At 38.5% G+C, this 11,212-nt stretch overlaps 1 long non-coding RNA gene across 1 annotated transcript; it reads right to left on the bottom strand.

The window, feature by feature from the left end:
• Positions 1–2,403: 2,403 nt before the first annotated feature.
• Positions 2,404–6,419, bottom strand: LOC133733914 (uncharacterized). Its single transcript, XR_009857973.1, has 8 exons — positions 6,280–6,419; positions 6,054–6,139; positions 5,683–5,755; positions 5,528–5,602; positions 5,358–5,423; positions 5,121–5,254; positions 4,242–4,624; positions 2,404–2,712 (listed from the first exon to the last, which is right to left on the bottom strand). It is a non-coding gene; the product is annotated as an uncharacterized LOC133733914 (long non-coding RNA).
• Between the last annotated feature and the right edge of the window lie 4,793 nt (positions 6,420–11,212).

Raw genomic sequence — 11,212 nt, forward strand, 5'->3', positions numbered from 1 at the left:
TTTCCTCATCGACTTGATAGAGCAAACTAATTAAGAAAAACTAATTAAGAGAAACCTCAATTATATTGAAAAATAATCAAAAGCCAAGTTCTACGACGACATAAGGAGCTTAAATAGTTATCGGATGCCCTAGCAACTAAAACAAAAATAAACTTTGGGTAAGGGCATCTCCAACAGACTAGCTAAATTCAATTTTTAGCTATATATAATTATTTTTAAAGCAAAATTCAACTCCAACAGACTAGCTATAGCTAAGTTAAGACTAGCTATATTTAGCTAGAGAATCTTGCATAGCTAAAACAAAAGTTATATTTGTCTTTCCTCTTTTATCCACATGTCAGTTTACGATTCGATAAAATACAATATATTATTTACAAATAGCTACTACTGCTGGAGTAACATTATTGAATCAATAGCTATATTTCACAGCTTTAGCTAAATTTAACTAAAAAGTAATTCCTACTATTAGAGATGCTATATAACAAAATAGAAATAAAAAGGAAAAGTAAGATAAGGTAAATGGTAAGTGTAAAGTCTTTTACCGTTTGCTAATGTTGCCACGCCTACCATGAGTGGTTGGTCTCTTACCACCAGCGACCGGTTGTATTGGCAACAGTTTCAACAGGTCACAAAAGGAAGGGCAACTGATCATGGCTGCTCGGCTACTCCCAAAGGTTCTTCTTCCTCCATACGTACCACACCATGTCTTGGGCAGAGTTACGTCACTCATTTTTCTTGGTTTCCCCCTGATCTTTCCAATCGTGACATACTCAAAAGATGAAAACTCACTACATCCTCGCTTAAAATAGAAATCTTTTTTAAAAAAATTATGTCCCCACTGAAGCTAGGCTTGGCAAATAGGCGGGTTAGATGGGTTTTATCGGATTGCGGTGTTAATGGATCCAACCCAATAGGTTCGCACGTTGCCGGTTAGAACCCGTTAAGATACACTAACAAAATGGTAATATTTTTTGTCATCTTTTAAAACTTTTTTACAGTGTCTCGCCGTAATCCTCATATTTCACCTATTGAATAATCTCACCGCTTCTTAATTTTTTTTTTCATCTACAATATCATCAAATTCGCCACTCTCGGTCCAGCATCATGAACTGGTATGGTTGCTCGAGTCGTCTTGGATCCCATCAGTGAGGATGTTCAAGCCGCAGAGATCGACGGTGATGTCCTAGAGGTTGTTGGCGACAATGTAGAGCCTAACGATGTAATTGGACCTGGGAATGCTAATAGGCAGTGGTGGACAAGTAATTGGACCTCCCCGATGATGTAGAGCATGTGGCGGAGGAGATCGTAAATCCACTTCAAATGAGAAAACATCCAGGTTGGCGATCCAGAGCTCCACAATCTGAAAAGCCACGAACAGCTGTGCGCTGTGCATAGGCGCCGGTGAGAGGTCGGTGATGGTGAGCACCTTGGCCGAAGCGGTCAATCTTGCTGGCGAGAATGGCAGGATTGGCTGAAAGCGATCAGACATTATACTGAAAGTAATTATTTTTATTGTTTCCTGTTAGCGGGTACTAACGGGTTCATGGGTTGAAACGAACCCATACACTAACTAAAGGGTTGATAACGGGTTATCCGATAACAACCCAAAAAGCTAAACGGGCGGGTTTGGACGGGTTGTAACCGTGCGGGTTACCAGGTTAGCTACATGTTTGCCAAGTCTATCTGAAGCTTGTTCCATTAGGGTTGAGGAATGAAAACAGATGAATTTACAATTTTATATGACTAATTTTTCAGCATTTTACAAAAGTATTTTTACATAAATTAAATTTTTCAGCATTTTAACATCTAAGTTCCTCAAGTATAAATTAGTTAACTGAAAACCAGCCCTCTCGTCAAGAACTCGGAGCAATTTCCCGGTCCGTCTCTAATCAACGCTCAGAGGAAATCAGCGATCGACAACCCTGTGAGTATCTTCTTCATCAATTAGTCTCATTTTCATCTACTCTTTTCGATTTGCGCATCGTAATCTGATCTGATAGTGAGTAATGTCTTCGATTAAACCCTAGATTGTTTAATCCATCACCGATTTGGGCGCCAAAAGCTGAGAAATGTCCTCCACTAAACCCTAGATTGTTTAATCCGGCTATAAATTCATATCTCCCAGCGATTTGCGCGCCAAACGCCGAGTAATGTCTTCCACGAAACCCTAGATTGTTTAATCCGGCTATAATTGTTTAATCTCTCAACGATTTGCGCGCCAAAAGCTGTACCTACTGCAGATCTGTCAGTCTTGTTTGTATATAATTGCTTAATGACTTCAATCCATGTATTCAAATTAGAATCGCTCATTTGCGCGGTAAAATCTTGTTAATCTAGAGATTTGACTGCCGATTTAACCTGCTGTTGCTATGAATTAACCTACTGATGCTACGAAAAAAGTAATAATAATTGGAAAATCCAGCTGTTGCTATGAGTCACCTGTTATTACCATAAGCTATTGAGGACCATAAATGAACAATAATTTATATCCCTCAATTTTGAAAAGCATAATAAATGTGTCATATATGCCTTGGTAATTTCTTTAAAATGCCTAATTATATTGACTTTGAAATTGATAATTTTACAGTGATAGAATACAAACCCCTCTGTTGGCTGGTAATTCTTCCAACATAATTGGCTACTCTTGAACTGGGTTCTCAAAAGGACATCTTAATTCTTGATGCATTTCTTTTTCACTGGGATTTCTTCATCCTGGAAAAATAGCATAACATGTCAGAAAAAAAAAAACTTGAATGATTTGGCATTTATACATTTACAGGCAACAATGGCTCTCCGCAATGCACTTGGAAAGCTGACCAGGACTTTGAGGAGGTTCAATACAACAGAAGCAACTGGACATGACATTGGGAAGCTCAACATAACATTGAGAAGGTTCAACACGATTGGGGCATACAAACATGATGTTGAAAAGCTCACGACGAGAAGGTTCAACATAACCGGGGAATACAAACATGATGGGAAGCTCATCAGGCACACTAACCTGAGAAGGTTCAATACCATTGGGGAAAATGAACTTGATGACAAGGAAGTGAGTAATTTATCCCATGTCTACTATTCATAATAAATGGTTCTCCTGCTTAATGGAGGTAAAGAATTCAAAGACAATTTGATAAACAAGGAAATGAAACCAACAAATATATGACGGATTCAAATGTAACAGGATAGGTACAAATTCTGGGGTCCCTACCTGAGTGACAAAGTCAGGGAGCAAGGCAAAGGTAAAGTATCCATATTACATCCCCCACCATTTACTGTTCACATCTTTTATCAAATATAAAAACTTGCAAATATTTTTTTTATCAACAGATCAATGCTGGGCAATAGGGCCTGCCGAGTGCCTAGAAGCCATCTACAAGCTGTACACTGGGGAGACGGTGGTGGTATCTCCACAGCATATACTAGATAGGGCTCCAAGAGCGAAGGATCAAAGTAAACTGGAGAAGTTTGAAAAGGGGGAGGGCTCAGGGGGAGGCTCGGTTATGGATGCATTCAAATTCATGGAAACTGATGGAGTTGCCCTTGAATCAGCCTGGCCCCATGCAAAGGGACCCATCAATGTAAGCAGAATATACTTCTCTATATCTAAATGTCATCATTATGTACTGATTCAAACTAGAACTCTAACCTGTTCTCTACCATTCTCTTTCTCAAGGAGGAAGGAAGGAAAATTAAAATAGGAGGATACAGAGTGGTGAAGGGAAGAACAAAAATAAAGAAAGTCCTCAAGCTACACCCATCTGTAGGCTGCATTGCAGTTCATCCCATTGAACAATTTTACTCGGGTGACATAATTGAATCAAGACACTTAGTATTTTTTGAGACAGTCAAATGGGATGATAATAAGTTCCCTATGTGTGAAGTTCAGAATTTTTCTTGTCCATACATCAAGAAGCATGTAGTGGGATTCTGTCACTACTGTGGATACACCAGTGGGTTTCACACAGTTGTGCTGAGTGGATACGACACGCGAACTGCTGGCAAACACCACTGGATATTCAGAAACACCAGGGGGGCACAGTGGGGGGTCAACGGCTATGGAATGATGAAAATGACTGAATCAGAAGAAGATATTGGAGACAACAAGGTTGATGAGACAGTAAGAAAGGGGCTGCCACTTGGCCTATTGAACATTGAGCAATTTGCTGTGTATCCTATTCCACACCACAGTTGGAAGAAACGGGAGGGACTTGAATGGAAGCAATACTAAGAACTAAAAGTACCTTTCTTGAGAGGAAGCCACTATTGTTTCAGGAAGCTGTTGCTGTTGCATGGAGTCGGTGCTATTGTAGGAAGCGTTGCTGTGGTAGGAATTCGTTGCTGTTGCAGGAAGCCGCTGCTTGAGTAGGAACCACTATTGCCAACTAAATGTAAATGCTCAAAAACCTCTGTTTCTAGTTTCTTTCATCCATCTTTGTCACTAAACATGCTAGGTGGCGATGATCAGTAAGAGTTTTCAGCTCTAAATTTTCTTCAGATTAACATCTATGTGGTAATATCTTGTGTGAACTTCAAATCTCCCTTCTCTGCCCAAAAACCCAGAACAGTAAAGGCAATCTGTCGACAAAGGTTGCAGCATGGTCCTCCGTAGCCAATTTTTAGTAATCTGCAGATATAACATGTTCAAGAATTTAGTACCAGGATAATGATTATCCCTAATAAAAGAACATAAGAAATATCCTAGGAAAAGTACAGGCTAAAAACTACTAGAATATTAATGCAATCCCCAAAGAGGAACAATATTTCCAATAAATGTATATATGTTCCAAGTATAGCTAGACTGTAAATGCATCAAAATAACTGAACAAAAACAAAACTGCGGCTTCTCAGAACCGCTACTTGAAGGGTAAAGTTAGCTAAAGCTCACAACTTGAGAAACACAACACACATACAACAACCTCTCCAGACAAGAGGACAATCCCAATACCCTAACATAATTCATCCCAACATCCGGTAGGATGTGAAAACAGAACAAACATATGTTTTTTTAGGGAGGAAGGGCTTGGAGGAGATTGCTCCAAATTGGGCATCCGTCCCAGAATTAGCCAAAAGCACCATTAGTATCAGCATATACAAAAAGGAGAATTACAATTCCATCTGACCTAAAAGCACAGAGGACCAAAAGGGATCTTTTGCTAGCAGGAACCCTTTGAATCTTCTGGGTGGTGATAAACTCGCCAGTGCCACCTCCTCTGAATTTCACAACTGCCAGTTCAGAGGTCTCCACCAAATAAACCTACCAAGAAAACCACCAAAAGAAGTACAAAAGTCAAACAAATGATTACAAGCCACTTCAAGTAGTTAAAGGGCAGGCCCAACAGATTGACTTATTTTGGTACCTGGAACTAATGCAGCGAAACTAATTGACTAATTGCCATCGACTCTGGTGTCAATCAAATGGAGCCCTGAGAGGCAGGACGATTAGCAAAATAATTGGCCAAAGGTCGAAAACTGCTGATGAAGAGCATTACTAACATGAAGGAAGATTGATTGAAAGGTTTAGCTTTACCTTTCAAATGAAGGAACTATGATCTTGAAACTGAGTCCCAATCAATGAAGCGTAAACCCTATAGTTATCTACCACCTGCAGGAAAAACGACATATATATGGATCAGTTTTCACCCAAACAAGAGCAATTACAGCACGAACTCCCATCAGATTTACCTTTAGATGCAGCAATCGAGACATTCAAGGTGTTTTACAATAGATGATGCCTGACCCCAGATTTGTGTAGCACCTGCAGGAAAAAACCACATAAAGAAGTAGTGAGAAGCAAATTCACAGAAGATTTTCAATCAAATAAGAAAACAAAAAATCCGAGAATCGAATTCCCAGAAGCCATTGCTGCAAAATTCAGCTACCAGATTAGCCAAAAGATCCAGAACTTTGACTAACATGGATCTGGGATCACATCCGGAAACTAGAATCAAGAGCATAAACAGCAAAGTTGTAAACTTTAACAACAAAGGCATGAAACCTGAATCAGAAATTATTAATAAGCAGTTTTACTGGGCAAATTGAAAGTAAAATTTTACCTTTGTTTCAGTGATGTTGAATACCAATTCTCTGAGATGAGAATGGAGAAGTACCCTTGTTTGCTTCAGAGAAGAAGAAGCCATTGCTGCCAACAAAAAGGAGGAAGATAAGATATGAGCCCCAAAGTTGTAAACTTTAACAAAAGATCAGATGAAATCTGAATCGGAATATGTTGATAAAGAATTTTACTGGGCGGATTGAGAGGCTTGACTGAGAGATTTTTACCTTGGATGGATGAAATTCAGGACCTTGAACACCTGTTCTCTGCGGTGAAAGATTGGGGCTTTTTTGAGGGACTGAGTTTTTAAGATTAGGGTTGCGGAGCGTTCGTTTTGATTGAGGTTCTGGTCGGGTTTGGGTTTGTATATTCCCTAAACAACAGGACACGTGGCCCTGACACATGTTTTGGTTGGCTAAGGTAATTTGCTTCTTTAAACTGACACCTGTCCTTTGCTTCTTCTTTTTTTCATTTTTTTTTTTTTTAAAAATTAATGTTATGCTGTAAATAAAGCTCTATTCTTTTCTTTGTTATGCAGGTCCAATTTTTTGGGTCCAACCATCTCTTCTTCCCCAAGAGGCATGTGTAGTCTGGAATTGGAGAGACTAGCTCTTGAAGGTCGGATGTTTAATCAAATTGGAGTGTTTCAAATTAAAATTTTGAACATTGATGATGTTTGCTACAAAGTTTTTTGCTTTTTTGAGAGACTCGTTAGGGTAAATGTTCATTTTGTTGCTTTTGACTGCCATTTGCTATTTTTCCTCCAGTAACTTTTTTAGATGATAAAGTAATGCAATTTACCTTTGATTGCCCAGAAGCTTTCAGATTTGGGTTTTATATTTGAAATTCACTAATTTGAAAGAGTAAGTGAGAACGGCTTGAACGAGTGTACCAACAGTCTAACAACACACCATGCACCTTCATGTAGATTGTCCTTTGTCACTTTCCTTGTTGGTGGGACTTGCTTCCATGACTAATTTTTCATTCTTTTGCTTTCTTCGTCAGTGTTGGACCAAACAAGAACCAAATGGTTCATTGGTTTGAGCTCAGTGTCTTGCCCGCTGATGTTCCCCTGTTCAGTAGCTGACCAGAGATTATTTGCTCAACTACCGTTCGATTTCAATCGGACAGTTGACAGATATCTAGATTTTTAAGAGATGAGATCTGTTAACCGTCCGATTTCAAGCGAAACAAGCAATCCTCTGGTTACTCAACACGATTGCATTAGCCTTTGAATTGGAATAGGGGAGATACTGAATTCCGTGATCTACAGGGGCTTCAACTGTCCACTGTAAGTTCTTACCTGCTAAGAGAAACTCTAAATCTATTGGTTATAAATGTGTCCAATCTTCTTTGTCAGAAGTGTATGTGCAATCTACTTTTTAAGGGTAAATTTCTAGTCATTCTTTAAACGTCGTGAAAGTTCATGAGTGGATATTGAGTTTTCAGAAGAGTTCTTAGTGTGAAGATATACTTACCAAGTTCAATTCTTTCCCTGAAATCCTATCTATAGCATTTGTTAGGTAACATATTTAGGCATTCTAATACAAGTTTGTTATGAACTTACTATCTTGTTGTCAACAATCTTTCGATTAATACCCATGTTTTGAATACTTGTAAAGTTGTAATGCAATATCACTATCCAAAGCTTAATTTGCAATGCTTAAATTTTGTATGAACTAGATGAGGTCAATGGTTTGACATTACTTGATGCTATAAACCGATTGCTACCAGATAGCAGCATATGGGAAGGGTTTGTGAGGCCAGCACAACAGACTCCAAATAGCAGCATTGTTGATTCTGATATTACCAGCTCAATTTGTTTCCTAACCGGCATCTACAGAGGCTCGATCTTTGCCATAGTTGTGGCTGTTTGGACAGTCACACTGCACCAAAGTATCACAGCCCCCATTTCCCTCCTTAAATTCTTCATTGTGTACTACCTTATGATTGTGGCCATTATTTGACTAGTCTCTATTCATACTCTGTCAGTTATCTCGTGCATATAAACAATAATGTGAACAAATTTTAGCTTCTTTATCATATGTTATATCCATACAATAGATCTAAGTTGATTTATGTTTATTGATTGTAGTTTCAGACCAGGATAGCATGCAAGGGCACTACCCCATGCCATGCCTGTGTTTACCATGTTTACTATACTGAGATTCCAAACAACAAGAGTGTTGATAGCAAAATGAAGGATTGTCTTTGGCAGATGATATATATATGGTTGAGAACTTGAGATATAGTCGTCCCATGCCTCGAGTCCTCTACCAGTTTGCAGCAAGGTGATGCTGGTAGTATTTGTTGAGTTTGGTATAGTAAATGGAGAAAGAAGAAATTCAAGTGAGAGAAATTGTACGTGCTGAGGCAGTATGTATCTTAAAGTACTAGGTCACAGGCTGTGCATAGTATTGAAAAATTGCAATAGAAATGATGCCAAATCCTATATATATGGTCAAAGACTACTACTCCAGGTTTACCTGCAGGATTCACATAGAACTCAAATATCTGCTAGAATATTCTTGTACAGAAGGATCTGGAGCTGTGTCAACAGATTCTTCTGAAAATGAAAATGATGCAGAACAGTATGATGGTAGATAAGGAATGTCAATTGGCAGAAAAATTGACTCAAGACCAGTTTGAGTTCTATGTGGGTATCAGGATATGTCGAGTAAAAGATGTAACTCCACATTATGCCCAAACCAGTTTATAAGCTGTTAAGGCAGCAAGTGATGGATATAGTGAACCAAATTCTCGGTCTCACTTGGAAGGTACTGCGCTTAGACTTAGAGTTGGAGTACGTGGAAGCTTTAGTCTCAAGGCAGCTAGCTGATCTATTGTAAATTTGTAATGCATGTGTATGTAACGCCACACAACCTCACCCGATAAAGTTCTTCTTAAATGGAAAGGCAGTGTCATCAGTAAAAGTAACATTTGATGCTCGCCGTTAACTCCTTGCAAGTTGCTTGGGATGGTTCAGTTCAAGGCCCAGTAAAAGACAAATATGGGTTGGGTTCTATTTAATGCAGCAAAACCAACTGCCTTCGGCTCAGAAGAGAGTGAACTCACTGCACTGGATTCTCATTCCCTTGGTAATCCTAGCAAGTCAACAGATGTTTCACAATGCTTCAGAGAAGAGGTTTCTCCTACTCTGAAGAAATTAATGTTCTATGTGTGTTTGGTGGGGTGGTAAGGCTTTGGTCTCATATATAAGAGGTCAGGAGTTCGAGCCCCATCAAGGGTGGGAATGGGGTGGGGTTTTTTTTTAAAAAAAAAAACCTTTGGAAACAACACAGTCCAGTTGTGAGATGCTGTGAAATCAGTATCACAAGGACTCCAGGCGAAGAGGTATATCCCTTCGATGGAGGAGGTCGGTGCATATATAGAAGAAGATGCTGGGATTTATGACATATACTGAAGAACCCATCCAGGAAAGAGATTTTGATATCGAAGGTAAAATTTTCAGTTGGTTCTCCACATGATCAGTCCTTGAAAATTTTCAGTTGGTCCTCCATAAATCATTGAAGTATATTCATCTTAACATATCAATCTTTGAAGTACCCCTGTTATCATGATGTCATGCGATAAGGAGATCAAACTTTCAATATGATATATTCGTCTCACCAATTATCTTCTCTTCAATCATTGATAGAGAGATTTAAGTAAAAAGTTTATGATCTTGTTGAAAAATCACTAGAACACCACATGACGTTGTCATTTGCCGATTGAATAAACTCACTTGTTGGTTAAACATTCTACCAAAAATCTCCTTAAGAATCATGCATATCACATAACACATCCGCTTCACCGAATACTTCTCCTCAAGTTTAGGGGAATATCTCCCTAGCAAGTCTTAATTAGGGAAAATTTTGCAAACAGTACACAAAGTAAAGGCCACTAATAAAACTAGTACATAAATTTTCAAAACAATCATTTTGGTACACGGACTTCCTAACCCGACCCACTTTGTAGACACACAGTTACTAACGCCGTTTCAAGCTCTGCCATTAACTCTACAATGGAGGGTAGAATTGGGTTTTAACTCCAAAATCCTTTGATATTTAAGGGTTGCGGTCCCCAATAGTCAAAGCATTTCTCTCTCCCTTATCCCTTCGTCTGTTACAAGCTTTGAGAGCTCAAAAACTTCTGAAACAGTGTGGGCAAAGGGAATCATAATAAAGTCAGAGGATCCAATACGGATTTTATACCAGAAAGAGGGTGAAAAGTTATGGCAAACTACTTCAGATATTTTCGGTTTGATGGGGATCCACCGAAACATGGAGGTATGGTATTAAAGTATTGCCTTTTATAGAGTTTGTTATCTTTCCATGCTTTTGTCCTCATTTATGGGTTTTCTGCTGAAAGTGGTCCAAAACTCCAAACAATTGGATGTTTGTTTATCCAAGTCAAAGATTGACTTTAGGGTTTGTGGGTACTGTTTGTTCATGTTTTTTTTTTTTGTCCGTTTGTGCTTTCATTTAAAAACGTTCCTTTTTTGTCAGTCAAATTTGTTGGATCTGGTTGGGAGTTCGAAAATATGTGTGATTTTTGTTTCTGGGTTGGTGGCTGGAAAATAGAGTTGAAGTAAATGAACTGCAGATTTAGGGTTTAAATTGTTCTTCCAAATAAGGTGAAAACAGTGGAGTCATTTAATAGCTGAGTCCCTTAATGAAAACAGTAAACGTGAAAGGAAAAAAAAAATTAAACTAAAAAACAGGAAAATCGAACAGAAATGACAACAGTAAACGTGAAAGGGAAAAAGTTTGGTGCGGTTCTTATACTGAAGATTCGGCTTCTGTTCTGAACCGAACCGAATGAAAAGCAATTAAAGACCTGCCGTTCTCAATTACACTTAAACCTAAACAATTAAAGATTGTCAGAGAGAGTAGGTGGAACTGTGAAAGCAATGTTTCTTTTTTGTTTTTTAAGAGAAGTGTTCGATTGGATTTCGAGTTAAGGGAAGCAGGCAAAGTCATGCAGCAACTGTAGACAAAAAAGAAAAAGAAAAAGAAAAATAATGTGGCATGGGAATCTTCTGAAGTAAGAGTGGGAGGCAAAAAAAAAAAAAAAAAAAAGTTATGGGAGATAGTGAGAGTGGGAGACAAAAGAAAGATTCTTTTTCTTTTTTTAATCATAACTCCCCTATCTCTTCTT

The sequence above is a fragment of the Rosa rugosa genome, chromosome 2 (assembly GCF_958449725.1).
Source record: "Rosa rugosa chromosome 2, drRosRugo1.1, whole genome shotgun sequence".
Classification (NCBI taxonomy): Eukaryota; Viridiplantae; Streptophyta; class Magnoliopsida; order Rosales; family Rosaceae; genus Rosa; species Rosa rugosa.